Raw genomic sequence first — 27,560 nt, forward strand, 5'->3', positions numbered from 1 at the left:
TTGAAGCCTACTCGTGACAATAAAGCGATTTTCAGGTGTCAGGATGGCCGAGTGGTCTAAGGCGCCAGACTCAAGGAGTAAAGTCCTTCAGCGATAAGCTGGGTATTCTGGTCTCCAACTGGAGGCGTGGGTTCGAATCCCACTTCTGACACATATTTTTTAGGGGCTGTTTAGCTCACTGAGCTAAATCGCTGGCTTTGAAAGCAGACCAAGGCAAGCCAGCAGCACGGTTCGGTTCCTGTAACAGCCTCCCCGAACAGGCGCCGGAATGTGGCGACTAGGGGCTTTTCACAGTAACTTAGTTTGAAGCCTACTCGTGACAATAAGAGCTTTTCATTTTCAAATGCCCCAAGGCGCTTCACAAGGATGTGATCAGACAAAATCTGGCAATGAGGCAGATAAGGGCCACATTCTGGGTTAAAGAGGTCAGGTTTAAGGAGTGTTTTGAAGGAAGAGAGAAGTGGAGAGTCTGAGGGAGGACGGGAATTCCAGAGGGTAGGAACCAGCCAGCTGAAGGCACGGCCATTAATGGCGACTTAGACTCAGTTCTTCCCATCCGGGTGAGGGACAACGAGCAGCAAGATGTTGCCATCACCCGAAACCACCACAATTTCTTTCACTCCAGCCCAGGTGGTGCCTTCGCTGGGTCCTCTTTGGCTGGCCCTGCCACCTTTTTTCCGTCTGGTGGCGTCCATTCTACTGCCACTCTGATGGGCCGCACGTCCAGGGGGCAAAATACACGTCCACCCAGCTTCAGCCATCTCTCCATCACGATGTCCCACCTGACCAGTCCTCTGCAGTATCTCCTCATTGGTCACTTCATGTAATCCCCAGGATCTTACCTACGAGACGCTAGTGATGGACGTCCAACTTACGTGGCATCTTTGTTTTTCTCTTCCATGTGTCGCTGGCATAAAATGTGGTCGGTGTTACTATGGGCTTGTAGAGTCACCGTTTCATGGTCGTGTTGATGGTGTTGTCTGTCCAGATCGCATGGAGATGCTGGTCGATCAATGCTGCTTTGTCGATTCTTGCGTGGATATTGATCTCGACATCAAAGCCCTGGAGATGTTGATTCTGAAGTAGGGGAAGAGGTCAACATCCTCGCGTCCTGTTGCCCTGTTGTGATGGGAGGGGCATTATTGCCGTCCAGTTGTCAATGTCTTTCTCGTGTAGGCCAACGTTGACGCCACTGCTCTCAGAGCTGGCGGTCACGTCTTGGCAAAGCTTACTACCAAATCCAGGTCCATCAACCGGTGGTGTTGCCATGGGATGCCACCGTCTGCACCCACCACCGCCTTGTGATCGCAAGAGGCCAGAATTGGAGGAGTACAGAAATCCCAAGAGGGTTACACACTTGGGGGAGATGACAGAAGTAAGGACGGGCGAGTGCCCTGGAGTAAATGGAAAGCCATGGACAAGAATGTTAAAATGAAGGCATTGCTGGACCTGCAGCCAATGTGGATCAGCGAGGATATCCACTTTACATATTATGCATGCTGGTTCAGTTCCGTGCTGAAAGCATTGGAAGATTAGAAAGAGTGAGTGAAACTGAATGGGTTAGACAAGATTTTTGAGGTTGTAGGGAAGTCTGACCTGAGACTGGGAAACGACACCGCACGTCTTTATAAAGACACGATGGAAGTGCTGACAGATTACTGAATAACAAGCTACAGGACAACAGTGTTGCTACTCAAAAAGAGCAAAAACAAATTTTTACTAACAGACACTCCTGGGACACTGTTCCAGCAATTTCCTAAAAGGATGACTATAAAGCTCCAAATGCAGCTTTCGCTCCTTGGGCCTGGGTTCCCGAGCAGTCCAGATTCTTTCCCAATCCTCCGGCCTCCATTCCCAGCAACCCATATTCTCCCAGGCTAAACATTAATTTCACAAGCCAATTATTGTCCAGTCTGAGTCACAAGACTTGTGTGAATGCGACCAGGGAAAGGCTGGATAAACACCAGCCTGCATTGATACGGTGCCCTTGATGCAGTGACACATTCCAGGAGTGATTATCAAACAATATCTGCGCCAAGTCCACGTTAGAAGTGTGGTGAATCACAGTCCGCGTAATTCACACTGTTGTTATACGATGTGCTGTATTCATGTTAGCTCGGTATACGAGCAGTTGCGCGGCTCTGCCCATAGGGGGAGATGAGGAGTTTGTACTGGGCTCCACCCTTGGCTCCGCCCATGGCTCCTCCCACTAACCAGTTCATCACGTCGCAGGCAGGCTCTGTTGTAAGACTATTAAAACCACTGTTCACTTCCAACCACGTGTCTTGTGAATTGATGGTCACATCAAGAAGGCATTAGGGCAGTTGTCAACGGGTTAGGTTTGAATCAGCATCTTAAGGGAGGTAAGCAAGGCAGAGGGGTTTGCGGCAAGGATTACAGCACTTAGGACCTCCAGATGTAGCGGAGTGATTAAAATCTAGGATGCTCAAAGGGCCAAGTTTTGAGGGGCTGCAGACTTCTCCAAAAAAAAGTGATGGAAACAACATCCAACAACTTTTGAAAGTGTAAGAGCCCTTCCCTGTTTATTTCCTCTGATCCCATTTCTTTTATTATTTTTGGTCTGCGGATCCATAATCACAATGTGCCTTTCAGCAGAAGATTGCTTGCCAGGACAGTGTGTTCCTAGGCTTTGTATTCTGGAGAGGAGAAACCAGACTCATCGGCACTGAGTGAATCTTGGAAACCGGTTTTGGAGGAAGTCGGTTCAATTAGCGAACTGGCAACCGGCGAGTTGGCCAGGGACAGTGTTCTGCCTGACAACAGCCACTGATCGGTTCCTACCTGATGCTTTCCAAGAGAACCAGGCAGAAGCCTCTGTACCTGGAAGGAAGAGGAGCTGCGTTTTCCCCCTCTCTCTGCTGCCAGTTACCTGCTGTCACTCTGTGAGTCTGCAGTGAAGATTATTACAAGCTGAAGGAAAAGGAAGAACCCAACCGAAGGCCTAACTCAGAGAGAAACTAACTGGAAGGCATCCCCCCGAATCAAAGATCCTTTATCCTTTTATTTTATTACTATTTCTTGTGTGCGTGTGCGCGCGTGTATACATAGAGAGTGGGAGTAGTTAGAAAGGGTGGGGGTTGGGAATCAGACAGTGATTGTTCCAGTTGTATTTTTGGCCTATTTAATTATACTTACTGTTAATAATAAGTTTACTTGTGTTTAAATTTACAAACCTGGTGACTGTCATCAATATACCTCAACCAAAGCCACGGGTATTAATATAAAATCTCATTTCATCTGTGTTGTGACTCTGGGTCAAGTGGTACGGGAATTGACTGTGCACTAACCCAGGGAGTAGTAACAAGAGAAATATCAACATTTATATAGCGCTTTTCGCAACCTCCAGAGAGTTTATGGTGATACTTCGATAGCCAAAATGAAAACATTTTCAGGCCACAACTCTGCCTTAGAAGAATAGAATCCCGACAGTGCAGAAGGAGGCCATTCGGGCCAACAGGTCTGTCCCGGCCCTCTGTCACAGGCTCGCTCCCCTGCCCTATCCCCATCACCCCACCTAACTGCCGCATCTTTGGACACTAAGGAGCAATTTATCATGGCAAATCCACCTAACCTGCACATCTTTGGACTGTGGGAGGAAACCGGAGCACCCGGAGGAAACCCACGCAGACACGGAGAGAACGTGCAGACTTCGCACAGATAGTACCCGAGGTCGGAATCGAACCCGGGACCCTGGCGCTGTGAGGCAGCAGTGCTAACCACTATGCCGCCCCTTAGAGGGGAATAGTGACTTTTTAGGTAGCTAAAAGAGCGAAAACCTTTTCTTTAACACAAAGCCGCCGTCCCAAGACACTCCCTCAACAAAAGGCGGCAATATTGACAATCTGGCTCAACTCATCTCGCGGATCCTCTCCTGCACCGTCTAATGTTTTTGAACTCTATTTGGGCGAGCGGAAGGAACCTTGGGGCTCGCTGGAGTCTCCAGGAATCGAGGGTCAAACTCTCGGACACTCCTGGAAGTGAAAACCCAAGGAGGAAAACCGTGGGTACATGAAAAACACACGTTAGTTTTGAACATCACCTTATTCATTCGCAGGACGGGCTCCACTGGCACGGTCAGCATTTATTGTCCAACTCTGTACAACGGAGTGGCTCGCTCGGCCGTTTGAGAGGGGCAGTTACGAGTCAACCACGTTGCTGTGGATCTGGAGTCACGTGTAGGCCAGACCGGGTAAGGACGGCAGATTTCTTTCCCTGAAGGACCATTAGTGAACCAGGTGGGTTTTTACGACAGTCAATGATAGTTTCAGGCTCGCCGTTACTGAGGCTAGCTTTCAATTCCAGATTTAACGGAATTGAAATTGTACCCCCTTCCACGGTAGAGTTTGAATTTGAACCCCCACCCACGCCCCGACAGAATGAGACTGTGCCTCTGGATTATTCCCACGCCCCGACAGAATGAGACTGGGCCTCTGGATTATTCCCACGCCCCGACAGAATGAGACTGGGCCTCTGGATTATTCCCACGCCCCGACAGCATGAGGCTGGGCCTCTGGATTATTCCCACGCCCCGACAGCATGAGGCTGGGCCTCTGGATTATTCCCACGCCCCGACAGCATGAGACTGGGCCTCTGGATTATTCCCACGCCCCGACAGCATGAGGCTGGGCCTCTGGATTATTAGTCCAGTTGATGTTACCACTACACCACCTTCACCCAGAGGGTTGTTAAGATCAGGAACACCCGACCCGTAAAGGTGGTGGAATCAGAATCCATAGGAACGTTCAGAAGGCCCCTGAATATGCACCGAGGTGGATCAATTTGCAGAGTTATGAGGAAAGCTGTGGTACTGGAGGCACTACGGCACCTGGGAGTGCTGAGCCACCATTGGTGGAGAAGGCTCGCTGCTCATTGCCCCAATGGTTTGTATTTCATTGGTCAGAGCGTAAGGTAGCTCCGCCCAATGAGGCAGAGTACAAGGGCAGCACGGTAGCATTGTGGATAGCACAAATGCTTCACAGCTCCAGGGTCCCAGATTCGATTCCCGGCTTGGGTCACTGTCTGTGCGGAGTCTGCACATCCTCCCCGTGTGTGCGTGGGTTTCCTCCGGGTGCTCCGGTTTCCTCCCACAGTCACAAAGATGTGCAGGTTAGGTGGATTGGCCATGATAAATTGCCCCTTAGCGTCCAAAATTGTCCTTAGTGTTGGGTGGGGTTACTGGGTTATGGGGATAGGGTGGAGGTGTTGACCTTGGGTAGGGTGCTCTTTCCAAGAGCCGGTGCAGACTCGATGGGCCGAATGGCCTCCTTCTGCACTGTAAATTCTGTAATTCTGTGATAAGAGCCCGTGTTTCCCAGCAGCCTGCCTTTTCTGTACTCGAGCGGCTGGGGAAGCATCTTGTTGATTAAAGCCTTCAATTCGGGCTACATCCTCGTTTCAGTAGTTATTGATTGCGCGTCAAAAGCATAGGGGAGTGGGGCGAAATTGGAAAGCTCCTTCAAAGAGCTGGCAGAGGCACGAGGGGCTGAACGGCCTCCTCCTGTGCTATAAGATTCTATGATTCTAATTATCCTTGTACTGACGTGACTTCATTGGAGAAAGTAAACCCATTTATCAACCGTTACAAAACCTGGCAGGCTGAAAATATCATTCTGAAACAATCCAATCAAACCCTCAAGCTGCTTCCATTTCTCTGGAGTGTTTATTTTAGTGTGAAGGGCACATTCAGAAGGCAGACAATGAAGATGATTTACATTCCGAGTGAGGCTTGACGTGTTGGATACATTGCTTAAACCACCAGTACAGGTTATTTTCCCTGGCAATAATACTTTTAAAAACCCACCTTTATTTGTAATCCAGGTTCGCTTTGCAGAGCCATTCAGATTGTTAACTGTAATTTCTCCACCCTTTTCAGACCAAAGCTCGGAATCATCAAGGCAAAACAGTGGCTAATAAATCCATTCGGGAATTCAAGAGAAACCTCTTCGCCCAGAGGGTGGTGAGAATGTGAAATTCAGTCTCACCGGGAGGGAGTGGTTGAGGTGAACGCTGCAGATGGATTTAGGAAGAAGGTGGATAAACACATGAGGGATATGGGAATGGAAGGCGGTGCTGATAGGGGGAGATCAAAAGGGGCAGGGGGACGATTGTGTGAAGCATAAACACCAAGGGGAGGCAGTGGTGTAGTGGTATTGTCGCTGGAATAGTAATCAGGAGTCCCAGAGTCATGCTCCTCGGACCCGTGGTGAAATTTGAATTCAAATAAGAAAATCTGGATTGTCGTAAAAACCACAGATGTCCTTCAGGGAAGGAAATCTGCCACCCTCACCTGGTCTGGCCTACATGATGACCAGAATGATCTCCGAGGCCCCAAAGCGATCCACGACCTCCCCACCCAGACCCAACGCACTATGGGAGGGTCCCTGGCCCCCATTCACCCACACAGGGCACCCCCAAGCCCAATCCCTCGTGCACAAAAATGAGCACCTTGGCAGTGCCAACTTGGCACTACCCCCAATACCCACACAGGGCACCCCCAAGCCCAATCCCTCGTGCACAAAAATGAGCACCTTGGCAGTGCCAACTTGGCACCCTGGCAGTGCCCCTGCCAGCTCACAATGCCAAATGGGCACCTTGGCAGTGCCAGGCTGACACCCATATTGCACTGCTAGGGTGCCACTTCCAAGGTGGCACCAGCAGTGTCGCCTCCCCCCCCTTCCCCCCTGAATGCCGTTCTGTCTGTTCCCCATTTGTGAGGACCAGTTTTTTCGTTAAAAAATTCGTAAAATTTATCATAAACTTTACAGAACATTTCAAATTGTCTTGACTGTACATTTCCATCTGAGTTACATTCATTTGTCTTTCTTCAATTCAATTGGGATAATGTTACACACGTATCCTACTATAAGTTACAGTTCTTTCTTAACTATTTACATTGCTTTGTTTCTTTCATACATTGTGGTATTGAAGACCCGGACCGAGGGGTTTTACACTGTTACCAACCCCTCGGTGTACATTTGCTGGTCAGACCTTACACAGTGGCCTTTCCCCATTGCGCCTTGGCGGCAGCTGCCCCAAGCTTGAGTGCGTCCCTCAGCACGTAGTCCTGGACCTTGGAATGTCGCTCGCCCGAGGTCTACGCGGCGAAGGGGATGAATCCCAAAGCCTCAGGTACCTCGGGAACCTGCACATTAGAGTGAGACTAGCTGTCTCGCCCAAATATGCAGAATTGCCACAAAGTGATCCCATCCACAATGGGCAGGATATACACGCAACGTCTTGAGAAATTGCGTTGGATCTCGCGAGGCGTTGCGAGCTGGGTAGATCCTGGGATGCTGGGTAGATCCCGGGATGCAGGGTCTCCCGACTTTTATCGACCAAGCTGCGCCGCAGCGTGGTGCTTTTCCGGCGCACTGTGGCCATCGGATCGCGCCCGATGAACCAGCGATTAATGCTCAGCACCTACACCACAGTTAAGCCTGATGACCATACCATGAACAGGGGGAGAGGGTATATTCCAATTACACCTGTCAAGTGATGTCACTGAATCTTACAAGGTCAGCGGTCCACTGCAAAGGTGCAAAATCCCACCACAGTGTGCGCTGTTCCAGCTTTGATTGTTTATTTGATCCTGTAAGACATACTGGTCCTAAAATAATCAGCAACTCGATAAGAGCCAATACGTATTAACAACGCAATGCAGAGTACGTTGAAGTGCTACCCCTGCTGTTGATAAACTGTCTTCCACAAAATGTCATCGTTTGCCAATTAGCCCGTTTGACAAAAAAAAGAGACATGCAAACTTCAGAACAATGCGCTCCCTTCTCTCACTGAAATATCAGAGCCAAAACAACAGGCTAATCAAGAAAGGCAGAATCTTGAAAAGTACAGCACTGGGTCTAGATCAGAGAGCATTAATTATCTTTTCTGGTTTTGCCCAAAGGGGTTTAGTTCTGCACGGTGATTACATTTGGAGACGGCTGGGGTGTAAGGGTTGAAAGGCAGTCCAGCTGCGTTCAAAGCAAAAGAACTGCAGGAGTGAAGATGCCTCACCGGGAGGGATGTGGGAGGATCCAACGATGTCGAGAGATAAAAAGAAAACACTAATTGTTTTCATTTCCGTGGATTCATTGCTAAGATTTCCAGAGTACCTCGATAGCAAAACTATCTGCCCACGCTCCATCTGAAAATATCCTCCTACCTAACCGTCAAGATTGGAGTTATGTCGTGTTGCAGGTTCTGACGCGATGCATCTCTACCCAGAACTTTCAAATAAAAAGTAAAATACTGCGGATGCTGGAAATCGGAATTTAAAGCAGGAAATGCTGGGTAAACCCGGCAGGTCCGGCCGCGTCTGTGGACAGAGAAGCAGAGTTCACGTTTCGGATCCAAATGATCCTGCCACAGAAGGTAGAAATGCATCATCTCGTTGGAAGGGTTTCCTTCAACTCCGTTACCCCTCGCGCACTCACCTAGCTCCAGGTCTTTAAGATCATGAAGGGGTTCGAAGGGATGAGATCCAATTTTGGGGGGAGGCCCGAACAAGGGGACCATCAACGCAAGATAGTCGCCGAGAAATCCAATCGGGGATTCGGGGCAAACCTCTTCATCCAGAGAGCGGGGGGAATGCAGAATCCACTCCCACAGGCAGGGGCTGAGGTCAATGGGGTCGACACACTCAAGGGGAAGTTGGATAAACACACAAGGGCGAAAGGAATAGATGGATATGCCAACGAGGCATATTGGGGAGAAAGCAGGACCATGCTATTGAGTTGGACAATCAGCCATGATTGTGAGAAATGGCGGAGCAGGCTCGAAGGGCCAAAAGGCCTCCGCCTGCTCCTATCTTCCATGTATCTATGAAGTCGGGTGGGGGGGGGGTGTCATGTTCTTTGATTATACTGATGTTGAATCTTGATGTGGTCGTGTTAACAAAGAACATTAGACTTTGTTTCAAAACAAAACTCTGTATTACTAGCACTACTCTAAAGGATGACTATAATGTCCAAGATTAATTCAGCTGGAAATAATGGTCTAACACTAACTTACATCAAGATACTACAGAGCTACTCTAATATGCGACTGCTATCAACTCCTAACTAACACCTTGTCCTGGAACACATGGTGCTCCCGGGTCATGGGCCTGCACACTCGCACCACCTGCTGGTCGGATGCTAGAACTACAACAGTAAACCATATAACTTATAATACACATACAGATAATAATAATAATCTTTATTAATGTCACAAGTTGGCTTACATTATCACTGCAATGAAGTTATTGTGAAAATCCCTTCGTCGGCATATTCCAACACCTGTTCGGGTACACAGAGGGAGAATTCCGAATTCTCAGCTGGTACGGGAATTGAACCCGCGTTGCTGGCCTTGTTCTGCATCAAAAACCAGCTGTCCAGCCCACTGAGCTGATGATGGTCCACTCATATTAGATACAGATGATAGTGTACCTATCATCACAGGGCAAGCCTCCACATGGAAAATAGAAACTGGCATGAACCAGCTGGGCCAAACTGGCATGTTTTGAATGAGTGAGATGGGCAGCACAGTGGTTAGCTCCAGGGTCCCAGGTTCGATTCCCGGCTTGGGTCACTGTCTGTGCGGAGTCTGCACATCCTCCCCGTGTCTGCGTGGGCTTCCTCTGGGTGCTCCGGTTTCCTCCCAGAAGTCCCGAAAGACGTGCTTGTTAGGTGAATTGGACATTCTGAATTCTCCCTCAGTGTACCCAAACAGGCACCGGAATGTGGCGACTAGGGGCTTTTCACAGTAACTTCATTGCAGTGTAAATGTAAGCCTACTTGTGACAATAAAGGAATTATTATTGAAAGGAATAAGAGGATATGTTTACAGGATGAAGTGAAAGGTAATGGCTGGGTGGGGGTGAGGGGCGTTTGTGTGGTGCAGAGCGACTGGCACAGACTATTTCAGCTGAATGACCTGCTTCTGTGCTTTAGGCACAAGGTCGTTCAAAGTGATGGTAAACGAACCGATATTGTCACCAGAGAACGGCTCCAACACTGGACTGCGGCCTTGAAAACTCTTTGACACACTTGCTGTTATTTTTAGTCACCATCTCTTTTTTATTAATGTGCTTTCTGGATACAGTACCACATAATTTCCCTTCAGATTAATCACAGGAATTAATCTCATTCACAATGAATCATGGCACAGTGTACTGGCAGCGTGCAGAATCCTGTTCAATGTGCTACGAGCCTGGGCCCAGGTTTAAATTAGCTGCTGGCATTTACTCTGTAATCCTCACTTTGTTTGGCCAATTTTATATTTAAATGCATAATGTTGCCGTTATGTGGTTCATCTATCTGCCACTTTGATATCAATGAGTGAGGAAAAGGTGGAAATTATTATCACAGTCACCGCACCTCAGCCACCACCTTCAATATTCACCCCCTCCACCAGCGATGCACAGCGGCAGACGTGTGTACCATCTACAAGATGCACTGCAGCAACTCACCAAGGCTCCTTTTACGGCTCCTTCCAAACCCGCGGCCTCTGCCACCTAGAAGAACAAGAGCAGCAGATACCTGGGAACCCCACCAAGTTCCCCTCCAAGCCACACACCATCCTGACTTGGAAATATATCGGCCGTTCCTTCATTGTCGCTGGGTCAAAATCCTGGAACTCCCCGCCCTAACAGCACTGCGGGTTTTCCTGGACCACCTCCCAGCCTTCTACATCACAGCCTTCTGCAAGACTTTGACAAAAAGGAGGAATAGGCCACGCGAGCCCCGCTCTGCCATTCAGTGAGGACATGGCGGACCGGATTGTGGTCCCAACTCCACTTGCCCCGCCTGTCGTCCAAAACCTTTGACCCCTGTCAATCAAATACCCATCCCCCAGGAAGAAAATTCCACAGATAATCCCGCTGAGAGACGACATTCCTCCCCGTCTCGGTCTGATTTTGGAAAACTCTCCCACCAGAGGAAATTGCATCTACCCTGTCAAACCCCCTCAAGAGTCTTCGATGTGGGGCTAACCTGCTCAACCTTTCTTCATTCGAAAATCATTCATCCCAGGGATAAGCCAGGTGAACCTTCTCTGGAAGTGCTCCCAATGCAAGTATTAGTATTTGTCAGTGGAAATCACTGGCCGGTCCAGTATTTGCGCCCTTTAACGAAGTGGTTGCCTCAGCCACTTCAGAGGGGCAATTAAGAGTCAACCACATGATCAAGGAGAAATGGGAAGGGGAGTTAGGAGGGGAGATCAATTGGGGAATATGGGTGAGGCACTGTGTCGGGTAAACGGGACCTCCTCTTGTGCAAGGATGAGTCTGATACAGTTTAAGGTGGTGCACAGGGTGCATATGACTCGGGAGAGAATGAGTGGGTTTTTTCAGGGGGTAGCAGATGAGTGTGAGAGGTGTGGGCGGGGGCCAGCGAATCATGGGCGCATGTTTTGGGGCTGAGGGGCGGCATGTGGTGCAGTGGTTAGCACTGGGACTGCAACACTGAGGACCCGGGTTCAAATCCCGGCCCTGGGTCACCGTCCGTGTGGAGTTTGCACATTCTCCCCGTGTTTGCGTGGGTTACACCCCCACAACCCAACGATGTGCAGGGTAGGTGGAAGGGTCACACTATATTGCCCCTTAATTGGAAAAAAAAAATTGGGTACTGTAAATTTTTTAATGTTTTGGGGTTGCGAAAAATTGTTAAGGTTCTGGGCGGGAGTGTTCGCGGTCTTGGCCAGGATAGTGGAGGAGGGAGTGGACCCGGACCCTTTGGTGGCGATATTTGGGGTTTCAGAGAAGCCGGCGCTCATGGAGAGGAGGAGGCCGATGTCGTGGCCTTCACCTCTCTGATTGCACGGCGATGAATTTTGCCGGAGTGGCGGTCGGCATCGCCACCGGGGGCAGCAGCATGGCTGGGTGACCTGTACGACTTCCTGCGGTTTGTGAAGCTAAAGTATGAGTTAAGGGGCTCAGCAGGGGGGGTTTGAAGAAAGGTGGGGGGTGTTTGTGACCGTGTTTGAGAAGCTGTTCGTCACGGGGGTTTGGAGCCACGTGTAGGCCAGACCGGGTAAGGACGGCAGATTTCTTTCCCGAAAGGGACATTAGTGAACCGGATGGGATAATCGGCAATGGTTTCACGGTCATCATTAGACTTTTAAATCCAGATTTCTATCGAATTCAAATTTCGCTATCTGCCCTGGTGACATTTGAACCCAGATCCCCAGCGCATTACCCTGGGTCTATGGATTAATAAGTCCAGTGACAATCCCACTGCCTTCCGTAAGTACGATTAGGGAGAGAAGATAAATGTCTCGAGGACGAATTGAACAGAAGTCTATTCTTCTACAAGGTGCTGGATATTTACACCAACGCATGAAAACGTCATCATTTCGATATGGAGGTAGTTCAGGTCTCCCAATGTCGCTTACTCAGCTGTTTCCGCTGATGGGGAGTTAATACGCAGAGGAGACAGTGTGCGTTAACATTGTTAACAGAACAGCCACAGGGAAACGAGGAGAATGGGTTCTGGCAAAGCGTGTTGTGATCATTTGGAACACACACCGCCGGAAGGGGCGGTGGAAGCATATTCATTAGTGACTTTCAGAAGGGAGTTGGATGAATACGTGAAGGGGAAAAACGTGTGAGGCGATGGGGGGGGGGGGGGGAGGCTGACTGGCCTCCTTCGATGGTACCTCATTCTACGCTATGAATTTTTTTGTGTTCTAATGAAATCCCACGGACAGTACAGCACCGCTCCACAAATTAAAATCCAAAATACCTTACACAGTTGCATCTTCTCAAAGTATTCTACAGTTCATGTTGGAACTGAAAGCACTGAGTAGATCCAAAGTACAACATTATTGAGCCTGTCAATATTTAACCATTAAGGTGCAGCATTCCTCAATTACTACCATTTAAAATAAAACATATGATTCTGTTAAAGTTTTGCCACATCACTAAACATTGTTTGATTCAGTCAGTTTGTTTTCAGTCTATTAAAAAACTTTTATTATTCCGACTAGTTTATCAGAAATTCATGGCACATGCAAATCAAAATAATATAGTTACACTGAGGGAGTGCCGCACTGTCAGAGGGTCAGTACTGAGGGAGTGCTGCACTGTCAGAGGGTCAGTACTGAGGGAGTGCTGCACTGTCAGAGGGTCAGTGCTGAGGGAGTGCCGCACTGTCAGAGGGTCAGTACTGAGGGAGCGTCACATTGCCTGAGGGGGCTGCACTGAGGGAACGCCGCACTGTCTGAGACACAGCACTGAGGGAACGCCGCACTGTCTGAGATACAGCACTGAGGGAACGCCGCACTGTCTGAGACACAGCACTGAGGGAGTGCCGCACTGTCTGAGACACAGCACTGAGGGAGTGCCGCACTGAGGGAGTGCCGCACTGAGGGAGCGTCGCACTGTCTGAGACACAGCACTGAGGGAGTGCCGCACTGTCTGAGACACAGCACTGAGGGAGTGCCGCACTGAGGGAGAGCCGCACTGTCTGAGACACAGCACTGAGGGAGTGCCGCACTGTCTGAGGGGCAGCACTGAGGGAGTGCCGCATTGTCAGAGGGTCAGCACTGAGGGAGTGCCGCACAGACTAAGGGGGCAGCACTGAGGGAGTGCCGCACTGAGGGAGCGCCGCACTGAGGGAGCGCCGCACTGAGGGAGCGCCGCACTGAGGGAGCGCCGCACTGAGGGAGCGCCGCACTGAGGGAGCGCCGCACTGAGGGAGCGCCGCACTGAGGGAGTGCCGCACAGACTGAGGGGGCAGCACTGAGGGAGTGCCGCACTGAGGGAGCACCGCACTGTCTGAGACACAGCACTGAGGGAGTGCCACACTGTCTGAGACACAGCACTGAGGGAGCGTCGCACTGAGGGAGTGCCGCACTGAGGGAGTGCCGCACTGTCTGAGGGGCAGCACTGAGGGAGCATCGCATTGTCTGAGACACAGCACTGAGGGAGTGCCGCACTGAGGGAGCGTCGCACTGTCTGAGGGAGTGCCGCACTGAGGGAGTGCCGCACTGAGGGAGTGCCGCACTGTCAGAGGGGGCAGCACTGAGGGAGAGCCGCACTGTCTGAGGGGGCAGCACTGAGGGAGCATCGCATTGTCTGAGACACAGCACTGAGGGAGTGCCGCACTGTCTGAGACACGGCACTGAGGGAGTGCCGCACTGTCTGAGACACAGCACTGAGGGAGTGCCGCACTGAGGGAGTGCCGCACTGAGGGAGTGCCGCACTGTCTGAGACACAGCACTGAGGGAGTGCCGCACTGAGGGAGTGCCGCACTAAGGGAGTGCCGCACTGTCTGAGACACGGCACTGAGGGAGTGCCGCACTGTCTGAGACACAGCACTGAGGGAGTGCCGCACTGAGGGAGTGCCGCACTGAGGTCGTGCCGCACTGAGGTCGTGCCGCACTGAGGGAGTGCCGCACTGAGGGAGTGCCGCACTGAGGGAGTGCCGCACTGTCAGAGGGTCAGTACTGAGGGAGTGCTGCACTGTCAGAGACACAGCACTGAGGGAGCGGCGCACTGTCTGAGACACAGCACTGAGGGAGTGCCGCACTGAGGGAGTGCCGCACTGAGGGAGTGCCGCACTGAGGGAGTGCCGCACTGTCTGAGGGGGCAGCACTGAGGGAGCGGCGCACTGTCTGAGACACAGCACTGAGGGAGCGGCGCACTGTCTGAGGGGGCAGCACTGAGGGAGCGTCGCACTGTCTGAGGGGGCAGCACTGAGGGAGTGCCGCACTGTCAGAGGGTCAGTGCTGAGGGAGTGCCGCACTGTCAGAGGGTCAGTACTGAGGGAGTGCTGCACTGACAGAGGGTCAGTACTGAGGGAGTGCTGCACTGTCAGAGGGTCAGTACTGAGGGAGTGCTGCACTGACAGAGGGTCAGTACTGAGGGAGCACCGCACTGTCAGGGGGTCAGTACTGAGGGAGCGCTGCACTGACAGAGGGTCAGTACTGAGGGAGCGCTGCACTGACAGAGGGTCAGTACTGAGGGAGCGTCGCACTGTCTGAGGGGGCCACACTGAGGGAGTGTCGCACTGTCAGAGGGGGCCACACTGAGGGAGTGTCGCACTGTCTGAGACGCGGCACTGAGGGAGCGTCGCACTGTCTGAGGGAGCAGAGTTCTGAGGAAATCTCAGGGTGGAAAAATACCTGCTGCTGAATTACTGAAGCAGAATTTTATTTTGAGGCTTGTTTACTTCATAGAACATCAACAAGAATGAAAAAAATACAGAAATCATTAAGGGCACAAAAACTTCAAACAACCACATTAAAGGCATGTATTCAATCTTCTTTTCAATCTACCATCAAGTCAAATAGCAGCTGCCTTCAGCATAGGTATATTCCAATTTGGGTATTTAGTTCTGATATTTCTCATCCACATCAAACGTTAAACTTCCAAAGTCGCACCGAGATCCATTTAGCCACCCTCCCTGTGATCGCTGGCTTACATGGGCACCCAGTCCTGCAACTTTCAATTTTACAATTCTCATTGTGGTTTTCAAATACCTTGGCCGCCCTCTATCTCGGCAATCTCCCGCAGTCCCACAACTCCATTCGATATCTGCACTCCTCCAGTCCTGGCCTTTTGCGCGCCCCTCTATTTGCTTCACCACTGGTGTCTGTACCACCAGCAGTCTGGGCCCCTAGTTCTGGAATTCCCTCCTTAAACCTCTCCACCTCTCCCTCACCCTTTCAGAAGCTCTGGGGCAGCGCCGAGGTTAGCAGTTCTGCCTCACAGCGCCAGGGACCCCGGGTACGATTCCGACCTCTGGTGACTGGCTGAGCGGAGTTTGCACGTTCCCCCCGTGGGTTTTATCCGGGTGTTCCGGTTTCCTCCCACAGTCTGACGATGTGAATTGCCCATGCAAAATTACCCCTTAGTGTTCAACGGTTGGGGGGGGAAAGAGGGCCGAGAAGGGGTGCTTTTCGGAGGGTCGGTGTGGACTCGATGGGCCAAATGGCCTCCTTGTGCACTGTAGGGATTCTATGACGATGATGATTCATTAGAAATTCAATGAGTGCTCCTTTGACCCAGCTTTTCGCCGCCTCACCCAATATCATTCTGATGCACTTTTTAAAATAATAGTGGGCAACACGGTAGCACAGTGGCTAGCACTGAGGCTTCACAGCGCCAGGGTCCAAGGTTCGATTCCCAGCTTGGGTCACTGTCTGTGCGGAGTCTGCACGTTCTCCCCGTGTCTGCGTGGGTTTCCACCCGGTGCTCCGGTTTCCTCCAGAGACGTGCAGGTTAGGTGGATTGGCCATGCTAAATTGCCCTTAGTGACCAAAAAGGTTAGGAGGGGTTATTGGGTTACGGGGATAGGGTGGAAGCGAGGGCTTAATTAAATGAAATTAAAATCGCTTATTGTCACAAGTAGGCTTCAATGAAGTTACTGTGAAAAGTGGGTCGGTGCAGACTTGATGGGCCGAATGGCCTCCTTCTGCACTGTATGTGCTGTGTTCTGTGATTATGCTCCTGCAAAGCACTGTGGGAATATTTTACGACATTGAAGGCGCCATATAATGCAAGTTGTTGTTGATCAATTTAGGTAGCCCGGAATGTTTCGGCCTGGTTTCATTACCTAGCACCTCCTCGAGATGTTTCTGATCACTGCCCAGGCCAATGAGTTGCGTGTGATGCATCAACATTGTTCTCGGGTAGCCAGACACTGCCGCAAACGTGCAAACAGCCAACTCCAACAAACAGCAGCCGTCAGTCTGTTTTTTTTGCGGAGATGGTTGAGGGATCAATGTTGGCAGAACCCCGGGGGAAACCCTCACGCAGTTTCTCAAACAGTGCCATGGGACACATTGCATTCGTCAACACAAAGGCAGGCAAAGGCAGGCGGGGCCTCAGTTTAATGCCTCTCCCGGCTGATGGTGCTTCCAATAACACAGCGGGTGCACCAAGCGACCAGTGACGGACAATAAGCGCGGGTCCAGCAATAAGGGATAGAATCAACGGGCCCCGCCCTTTACATATGGAAGGGAATCATCGCCCAAATATTATTCCTGCGACCTGTGAGAAATACAATATTCACCATTGTGTCCACTCGGAAAAATATAGAAGTCGGCCAGGACACATTTTGGTTCGAAATAAGAAGGATTTGAGAGAAAGTTTCCAAACGCTCCATGTGCACCTTCTCCTATCTCTATTTCCTCCTATCTCTCTCTCCCACACATGTTTAACCAGCCTCCTCTTACCTGCCTCTACACCATTCACCTCAAATCGCTTGCTGCAGGAGCGGGTTCCGCACTCTCACCTGAATTCTAAACTGGATTTATTCGCGGTGATCTCACCCGACAGCCGGCCCCCTGGTCGGTCCGCACAGCCCTGCGAGTGGAGACGGTTCGTCTCCCGTCAACGACACCGAACCCCTCGATAATTTTCAAATCGGGGGTCGGCAGTCCCCTGGGAACGGGTTCCCTCTCACACAACCGGGGACCGGTTTAGCTCACTTGGCTGGACAGCTGGTCCGTGATGCCGAGTGGGGCCAGCAGCGCAGGTTCGATTGCCCGTACCGGCTGAGGAGATTCATGTAGGCCCCGCCTTCTCAACCTTGCCCCTCGCCTGAGGTGACTATGGTGACTTTACCTGTAAAAAATATGGGCTGCACGGTAGCATAGTGGTTAGCACTGTTGCTTCACGGCGCCAGGGACCCGGGCTCGATCCCCGGCTTGGGTCACTGTCTGTGTGGAGTCTGCACGTTCTCCCCGTGTCGGCGTGGGTTTCATCCGGGTGCTCCGGTTTCCTCCCACAGTCCAAAGATGTGCACTGGCCATGATAAATTGTCCTTAAGTGTCCAAAAAGGTTACGTGGGGTGACTGGGTTACGGGAATAGGGTGGAGGTGTGGGCTTAAGTAGGGGGCTCTTTCCAAGGGTCGGTGCAGACTTGATGGGCCGAATGGCCTCCTGCTGCACTGTAAATTCTATGTAAATCTATGACAATTGGCACAAACAAATCAGTGACAGCTGACTGACGGCTGGCGTGATGTCCGCCACCCTCACTGCACGCCCCTCCCCCCCATTAGTTGGTGTCAAAGTAAAGCAAACAAATCCTTTACTATTACTCTTCGTTACTAAACATCTCGAGGATGTGACGAGATGCTATATAAATGAAACCTTCTGAAAAATGGAAGCAGGCTGGATTACTCTGGGCTACGTAAACTAAACCGAGCAGATTCAGCACTTTTACATTTTTACAGTCTTTGCACCGAAGCGTTTGTCAGGACAAGTGCTGACCTAGCCGGTTCGCATTTACAGGATGTAGTGCACAACAAAACGCGGATTGAAATTCAGCTCACACAACAGCACGCTCGTCAATGCATCGCTATCCTGTGCAGTTGGTGCTCACTGCTTCAGCCCTCCAACGAGCACAAGGTCAGATCTCACTCGCACTGCTCCCCCCCTGGTAGCACGGCAGTTAGCACTGCTGCCTCATGGCGCCAAGGATCCGGGTTCGATCACGGTTCTGGGTCACTGTCCGTGTGGAGTTTGCACATTCTCCCCGTGTCTGCGTGGGTCTCGCCCCCACAACCCAAAGATGTGCCGGGTAGGTGGATTGGCCGCGTTAAATTGCCCCTTAATTGGAAAAAATGAATGGGTACTCGAAATAAACACTGCTCTCCCCCTTCCCAGTTTCACAAAGCGAGCTGCATTTACATAACGCCTCACAACACCCCAAAACACTTTACAGCCAGTTCAAAGTGTAGTCATAGAACATAGAACGTTACAGCGCAGTACAGGCCCTTGGGCCCTCGATGTTGTGCCGACCTGTGAAACCAATCTAAAGTTCATCTGCACTATTCCCTTATCATCCATATGTCTATCCAATGACCATTTGAATGCCCTTAATGTTAGCGAGTCCACTACTGTTGCAGGCCGGGCATTCCACGCCCTTCACTGTAGGAAATGAAGCAGTCGGTTTGTGCAGAACAAGCTTCCACTGACAGAAGTGAGATAATTACCGGATAATCTTTTTAGCGATGTTGGCTGAAGGATCGATTTTGGCCAGGTTGGCGGGCTGGGGGGGGGGGGGGGGGGGGGGGGGGGGGTTACCTGCCCTGGTCTTCTCCGAAATGGTACCATGGGTTCCCTGGTGCCCACCTTATGATGGCAGACGGAGCCACAGTTAAACGTCCCCTCAGACCGACAGCACCTCTGGCAGTGTGGAACTCCCCCGGTGCTTAGTGCCAGCCTGGAGTTGGTGCCCAAGGCTCCGCAGTGGGGCCTGAAGCCAGAGGAGAGCGTTGCCCATGTCCAATGCACCCTAAAAGGGGGGGCGACCTCTGTTGGTCCCAATAAAGTGGGACGAGCACAGCAACAGGAAATAAGCAGCGATGATCAAAATATCGAAACAGTACATCTGCAATCCCAGATCGTCTTGCCCTCGAACCTTAGTTTCACCCTGATTTGCGTTGTGTGGTCAGGGGAAGGGCAGGGTGGAAGGTTCAAGCTGGCAATGATACAAAGGAGGTTTGTGACAAGATTGAGGAGTTGCTAGCACAAATAGAAATAAACGAGAATGATCGGCATTACAGAGACATGGGCCGGGATTCTCCGCGATCGCGCCCGGCGTGGGGGGGCGGAGAATGGGACCTCGGACCGCGCGGTCGACGCGGTGCCGGGTTGGGGGCTGCTGAAACAGGCCCCCTGCAGCAATTCTCCGCGGGCGAGTTCCCGCCAGCGTAGTTCACGTATGGATCCACCCAGCGGGTGCTCGGCATCGCGGCTGCTGTGGCTGTCCTGGTGGGGGGGGGGATCGTCACCTGGGGGGGGGGGGGGGGGGCCTCCACGACGGCCAGGCCTGTGATCAGGAGCCACCGATCGACGGGCACGCGCGATCTGGGGGGGAACTACTTCTTCGGTGCCGGCCCGCTGTGTGGGTCTGCCATGTCACGCGGGGCCGGCGCCGCAGGTGGCCAATGCGCGCATGCACGGACCTGCGGCCTGAAGTGTAGGGCCCTGTATCAGCAGCCGGGGCAATGCGGAAATGCTTCCTGTGGTCATCATCACCGTTTGTATAATAGTTGCTATTAGAGGTAATACGGTAAGGCTTCTGTACTACAGGTGCAGGGGTAGATCCCTGCCTGCTGGCTCCACCCAGTAGGCGGAGTATAAATGTGTGTGCACACCGAGCTACTCTCATTTCTGGTAGTAGCTGCAGGAGGTCACAGATCTCTGCTTAATAAACCCTCGATTACTCTCTACTCTCGTCTCGTTGGAATTGATAATGCATCACTTAGGAAACCAGAAGCACAAAGGTACTTGGGGAGCCCTTGTTCACGATTCACTTAAGTTTAACGTGCAGGTTCAGTCAGCAGTTAAGAGGGCAAATGCAACGTTAACATTCATGTTGAGAGGACTAGAATACAAGACCAGGGATGTACTTCTGAGGCTGGATAAAGCTCCGGTCAGACCCCATTTGGAGTATTGTGAGCAGTTTTGGGCCCCGTATCTAAGGGAGGATGTGTTGGCCTTGGGAAGGGTCCAGAGGAGGTTCACAAGAATGATCCCTGGAATTAAGAACTTGTCGTATGAGGAACGGTTGAGGACTCTGGGTCTGTACTCGTTGGAGTTTAGAAGGATGAGAGGGGATCTTATTGAAACTTACAGGATACTGCGGGGTCTGGATAGAGTGGACGTGGAGAGGATGTTTCCACTTGTTGGAAAAACTGGAACCAGTGAACACAATCTGACTAAAGGGACGATCCTTTAAAACAGAGATGAGGAGGAATTTCTTCAGCCAGAGGGAGGTAAATCTGTGGAACTCTTCGCCGCAGAAGGCTGTGGAGGCCAAATCACTGAGTGTCTTTAAGACAGAGATAGATAGGCCAATAAGGGGGTCAGGGGTTAGGGTGAGAAGGCAGGAGAATGGGAATGAGAAAAATATCAGCCATGATTGAATGGCGGAGCAGACTCGATGGGCTAAGTGGCCTAATTCTGCTTCTATGTCTTATGGTCTATTCATGTCTGTTTGGGTGGGGACGGGGGAAGGCTGTTTGGGGATTTTACTGCTAGTCTAATTCTCCGCATTGGAACCACGTCTGCCGAGACGTAGCAGTGAAAAATGGACCGATGGTTAAAGGCTGAAAGTGTAAAGGCAAACACAACAAAGTGTTAGCGATGAAAAAACAAATTCCTGAAATCACTGCTGGGGGAACAAATCCTGAGTCAGCAAGTGAATTTCAGATTGTGAAGCAAAACCTTCACACGATACAATAACAAAAAGGCTCTATATCATACAGACGCAAACATGACAAAAAACTACACAGCAGTGGGATTGACTTGGACTGGAGCCACTGTATGGACGTGGCACAATCCTGTTGAACAACAGCCTGGAACCATATCTTCTCTGCTCGAGAATAAAGCATTGTGAAGACTCCATTAGCAAACCCACAAAGGTTTTATTAATAAGAATTGTACAGCAGCCACATGGCTACAGCCAGCTCCCTTCATGTCCTCTTGCCTAAGAGAGCTCCACCCACTGGGGTGATTCCCTACTCGAGTCCCCCCATTGGTTCCCCCCAGGCCAGGTGACCCTTATTCTGCTGTGCTGCCCTTAAAGGGATAATCACCACGTTTTCCCCCTTTTAACTCCTTCATACAATCTTCAATAATTAGGTTACGCAGTCTTAAATTCTAACCAAACATTACACACACACACGCCACACACAACGTTGGCCAATTATCGTTAGGGTCTTTGGGGTTTTCCTGTTCCGTGTAGAGCGGTGTAATTCTGCTTTCTGAGATGCTTCCACAGGATTGAAGTTAACAGGAACTGCAATCTCGGGTCCCTTTTCTGACACAGGTAAATCATCGCTATTTGCTTCTGCGGAGACACCAGTTATGTTGATGAGAGGCCGATCAGGTGCTTACGGGTTCGGAAACATTTCAGATGGAAACACTGACGGCTGGAGCGTCTCTCTGTTCCTCAAGTGATCCACGTGTTTCTGAACAATCCATCCCTCCATGTGTATTTGATACGACAGGGGTCTGGCCTAAGTGACAATAATTCCGGTATCGAACTTGATCCTCTGCCGAAATTTCATTTTATGATACCGTGTGGTATTATGTACATATTATGGTCTTTTTGATGGTGATGGTTCATTAATAAGATCTTGAGGCTTGTGTGTTTAAACATAAACACTTTTACTTGTAGGCCTTAAATGTGTACAGTTCCAAATATGGTCTTTCATGAAGCGGTTCCATGCAGACTTGCTGCTTACAGTGTTCTGTCCTAGGCTGTTCTCTGACCATGTAACTATATACCTCACGCTATTGGCAGCACCATTCTCCAATCTCACCATGACCCTTGCTCCGTCAAGCACCGCACATGCATGCAGGCACAATACGACAAAGTCTTGCGCGTCTTGACAGTTCTTTCACAATCCTGGTCTGTCACCTGCGAAGGAATAGTCGTGGTCTGTTTCTGGTTCTCGGGTTGTGCTGTGGCCATCTAAAATGGCCGCCCGCAAAGGATAATGGGAAATGTGGTCAAGTTGGAACACAGACCGTATATAGCCCCTGTGTATTGTGCAAAGGAAAACCAGACCGAACTGAAACTTGCACCTGTTGAAGGTCAATCACCGATTTCCCCTGGACAATAGACTCGAATCAGGGAAAGCAACAGTGGCAGACACCCCGGCGCTGCTCCCCCTTATTTGGAAAGGCCTACGCACTTGGAACAATAACGACTAGGACCCGCCCAGCCATCAATGCACCCACCCCTAATTGGCCAGAATCGATTAGGGTGATCGAAACCCTATCGATCCATTGGATCCTGAGTTAACCCCGCCCAAAAGGGCACAAAAAAGGAGAAGGATAAGAGGCACTGCGCAACTAGGGATCGGTCTCTTTTGGGATCGGACTGTGTCCACACCAACTACAGCATAACGACCAGCCAAGTTCAAGACCCACAATCGCTACCCGAGAGAGACGAGCCGCAGCCGAGGTGAACCTGACGATTTCCAGCCGACACACGTGGGGATTCAGATGAAGGCCTTATCTACCCACACATAGCCGGTCACCCAGAAGTTAAGTAAAGGTCATCTTAGTTGACAGATGTTGTTTAATACGTAGCCGCGTGTATCATTGCACATAGAGATAAGTCTTGTGTTTAATAATAAACTGTCTTTTGAACTAACATACTGGCTGCGTGGTCATTTGGTCAATACAAGAAACACACTCGCTGCTTGTGGTTTGTTAATAACCATAGCAACAGTGTGATAGACTTTCTAATCGTTCCAACATTTCAATTCAGCATCTTTTTCATCGACCACTTGATCATCTTGGGTCTTGTGCTTTTCTATTTGTGTGACCATCTCAGTAGTTTTGTTCTGGGTTCGTAATCTCAGCTTCTTTCTCTGTCTGAATTGCTGATTCACACTGTCAATTTCAATGCTTTTACCTCCTCTACTTGTCTTAACCTCAGCTTTTTTGGCTTCACTCTTTGTCATGTCTGTTTCCGACAAAGCGTCGACTTATTCTGTGCAATTATTTTGTTGCCTGCTCCTTAAGGCCTTCCCTTGACTCCTTTTTGAGGTCCTCCATGCCTCCTCTTTGAGGTCTTCATTGCCTTATCGACCATTTTTGACAGTTGCCCTCTCTCTGGGGTCTTCACTCATTTTCCTGTCTGTAATCGCTTGTTCCCACTTGTAGTTGCTGCTTTAAGTGCATTGCCACTTTAAATGTATTACCTCTTTAAATGTATGACCACTTTAAGACTGTGCAGAAATACTTTTCCCCCCACACAGGCTGTAGTTGCTTGAATACAGTTCGCTTCCCTTTGCAGATGTATTCTATCAGTGCAGTTAGAGTGTTCTGAGCTGTTTCTTTTAAAGCTTTTGAACTTTATTTTTAAACTGCAGCAATTCTTTGCCTTTTATCCCAAATTCCTTCTCTTAAAATTTGAAGCTGCAGCTCTTCCAGCTCCGCATGGCCAATCTTACAGGATTGTTTTTCTATGTTTCTTTCAGAATCCACAAAGGTTTGGCCCTGGGGATCTTGCCGTGTTCTCTCCATTGCTCACCCATTTTATAACTATCCATCTTTTCTGACTCCACATTACCCAGGGTCTGGCAATACCTCAAATGGGTCTATCCGCCCAAAGAGGGGGCATTCTGGTGAATATTTCTTTTTTTCAGACGTCCATTAAAGTAGGATACTCCCGAGGCGTCAGGCCAGAGGCAATATCATAATTTATCCCCGTCAACAGATACAAAGGCGCATTTTCACAGACTTCATTAATAAACATTGTACAGCAAGGCTCTTTGTAATATATATATATATATATAAATAAATACAGCAGCCTCGTGGCTGTCGCTAGCTCCCAAAATGTCTCCTACCCAAGAGGGCTCCACCCCCTGGGGGATTCGCTACTCCGAGTCCCCTATTGGTCCCCCAGGTCAGGTGACCCTTATTCTGCTGTGTTGCCCTTAAAGCAACAACCAGCACAAACATGAACATAGAATATGAAAAAAATGAAAATCGCTTATTGTCACGAGTAGGCTTCAATGAAGTTACTGTGAAAAGCCCCTAGTCGCCACATTCCGGCGCCTGTCCGGGGAGGCTGGTGCGGGAATCGAACCGCGCTGCTGGCCTGCTTTAAAAGCCAGCGATTTAGCCCAGTGAGCTAAACCAGCCCCGAATAAACGGACCATTCGGCCCAACCCATCCAATCTGGTGGTTAGGTTCCACAGAGAAGGCCTGCTCACATCTTTCCTCATCGAAATGTAGCGTCACAACCGTCTATTCCCTCTTTCTTCTCCCCCCCCCCCCATCTGTTTATCTAGCTTCCTCTCAAATGCGTCTGCACTTATTCACCTCAAGCAGTCCCGTGATAGTGAGTTCCACATTCCACACAAGGACAGACCGCCAGAAGCGGATGTGGTTGGAGTTAATGATGAGGGAGACAGGTTTGTGCTCATCTGCTCCTGACGACTGTCAGGGCCCCTGACGTCTCGTACTTAGTGGGGGTACAGAGCTGTGAAATCCACAAGCCATACACGGCAGGAACTAATACTACCCGAGGCTGCAGACACTGTGCTAGGAGAGAGAAAGAGAGAGACCAAAGATTAAATCAGTTAATGCACTAACAAAATAGCAGAGTGTCCCATTGAATTAACAACATGGGCAACCAAGTCAGAACTCAATTAGCAAAGTGTCATTTGGCAGTCAGTAGTTTCCTCGACAGCTGACGGTAAAGACAGACAGGGCAGGAAGTGGCACATACTTGGTGCAGCTGAGATACATTTACAGCGGTACAATACACATTTTGTTTTGCCAGATGCCCTCTACCAGATCACCAACTGAAGAGATTTCCCAGTTGTCGGATGGCTTCATAAATCAGCACAATATCGTTCGGTCCCAAGGCGTTGGCATTTGCATCAATGGACCCACTCCCTCCACCACCAACGCACAGTGGCAGCCGTGTGGACCATCTACAAGATGCGCTGCAGAAACTCACCAAGGTTCCTTCAACAACACCTTCCAAACCCACAACCTCTACCACGTAGGTACATCACAAGGTACTGCAGACACCTGGGAACCCCACCACCTGGAAGCCCCCCGTCCCAAACCACTCGCCACCCTGACTTGGAAGTATATCGGCCGTTCCTTCACTGTCGCTGGGTCAAAACCCTGGAGCTCCCTCCCTAACAGCACTGTGGATGGACCTACACCACACGCTCTCCAGCAGTTCGAGAGGACAGCTCACCCGCCACCTTCTCAAGGGGAAGCGAGAATGGGCAATGAATCCCTTGAATGAAGAGAATAAAAATGAGGAAAGTGAACGATTGGTAGAAACGGTGGAGGAGACACATATCAGAATATTTGCTCCAAATGCGCGAAACACCCGCGGCCAAAAGTATGCCCGTCAACTGCGAGGAGGTCCTAGGGCAGCACGGTGGCCTAGTGGTTAGCACAACCGCCTCATGGCGCTGAGGTCCCAGGTTCGATCCCGGCTCTGGGTCACTGTCCATGTGGAGTTTGCACATTCTCCCTGTGTCTGCGTGGGTCTCGCCCCCACAACCCAAAAATGTGCAGAGTAGGTGGATTGGCCACGCTAATTTGCCCCTTAATTGGAAAAAATAATTGGCTAATCTAAATTTTTTTTAAACTGTGAGGAGGTCCTGGACAATACTGTGAAAACAGAGAGCTTTATAAAAGCTCGACCGCTGAATTCTAGAATATTTTTCATCGACGTACTGAGATGGGAAGTGAGTGCGTCAATGTATTATTTCTCAGAGGTCAAAGGCTGTTACATGGCAAGATCCCGGCACGTTTCTGTACACTTCGCTCCTGCTTTAACTTATTCTTCACGGACCAAGCCTTTCCCACTCTCGCACTGCCCACAGGATGCAACCTCGCTCTCCTAACCCCATGTCAGGCCAACTCTCTCTCTCTCCACAGTGAGCTACATCTCGCCAAGGCTGGGTGCAAACATCTTCAATGTTCAGGACAAAACGGAGTTAAAAGGTGAAACAGAAGAAAAATTCTGGGCTGGGATTTTTTTCCAAAAAACGATGCTGAAATCTTAAAAACAGTCTCAAAATCATAGCAAGGACTAAATGGCAGCAGCAGGATGGCGTTCAAGGTGATATCGTGCAACCTCCCACACTGCATTGCCACGACAACGGTGTGACGACTCTCCGTCAACGGGAAACCCAAAAAAGGTGGGTCCACTCCCCTTTCACAAATAGTTTGGTGAGACTGTGCTGCGAGAGTCGTCAATAAACGGGCAGGAAAACTTGCTGGGCATTCCAAGGTGGGCTCCAGCTAAGTTGTTGGCTAAAGCTTGGGTCCAAAAATGGACAGAGATTTTCTCCACGCTGTCAAGGTTTTATCACCAGATACCCATGCGAAAGTGGATTCTCACCACACTGGAATTAAACCATCGTCAACCCCTAATGTAGAAAACAACTTATGACTCAAACTACCTGTGATGATATGTGAACTATCATCTGTATATATAACATAATAACCATATAAACATTAGTGACTGTATGTATAGATTACAATTCTAGCCTCCGACCACAGGTGGCGTGGCGACAGGAGGGCGTTACTGGGACACAGACACATGTGAGGCAGAACGTAGATAGCAGGCGTCGAGTCCAGTCACAGTAGCTGCTTAGTCAACAGTAATTAATACTAGTTATCATAGTTATTTGTATTTTGCCATAGTATCCAACTGCAATCAGAGTAGACATCATAGAAACCCTTTAGTGTTTTAATTAGTTGATAAACAGTTTTGTTCATTTACAAAACCGTATGTTCTCTGATCAAGTCAACTACAAAGACATCGGCCAACATGCATACAGAGAACATTACACCATCCTCCCAAAATTTACACACCCATGCTCGAACGAACAAGCACATCCATCACATTAATGGCAAGTTTTACTCTTATAACATTGTTTAAGTTGTGCACACGTGTATCACAATCAGTGTTTAGATTTTGTTCGGGCATTAAGGGGTTAAACTATTAGAGTACCAAATTCAGTTTTTTTTCCCCCAATTAAGGGGCAATTCAGCCTGGCCAATCCGCCTAACCTGCACATCTTTGGGCTGTGGGGTGAGACTCACGCAG

General features: G+C 50.0%; 1 protein-coding gene and 1 non-coding gene across 2 annotated transcripts in view; one reads left to right on the plus strand and one right to left on the minus strand.

Annotated features, from left to right (window-relative positions):
- Positions 1-27,560, minus strand: part of apba1a (amyloid beta (A4) precursor protein-binding, family A, member 1a) — a 138,017-nt gene that overhangs the window by 93,054 nt on the left and 17,403 nt on the right. The gene's annotated exons all lie outside the window — the stretch shown is intronic.
- Positions 38-151, plus strand: trnal-caa. Its single transcript has 2 exons — positions 38-75; positions 106-151. It is a non-coding gene; the product is annotated as a tRNA-Leu (tRNA).

Source organism: Scyliorhinus canicula, chromosome 8 (genome assembly GCF_902713615.1).
Source record: "Scyliorhinus canicula chromosome 8, sScyCan1.1, whole genome shotgun sequence".
Taxonomy (NCBI): Eukaryota; Metazoa; Chordata; class Chondrichthyes; order Carcharhiniformes; family Scyliorhinidae; genus Scyliorhinus; species Scyliorhinus canicula.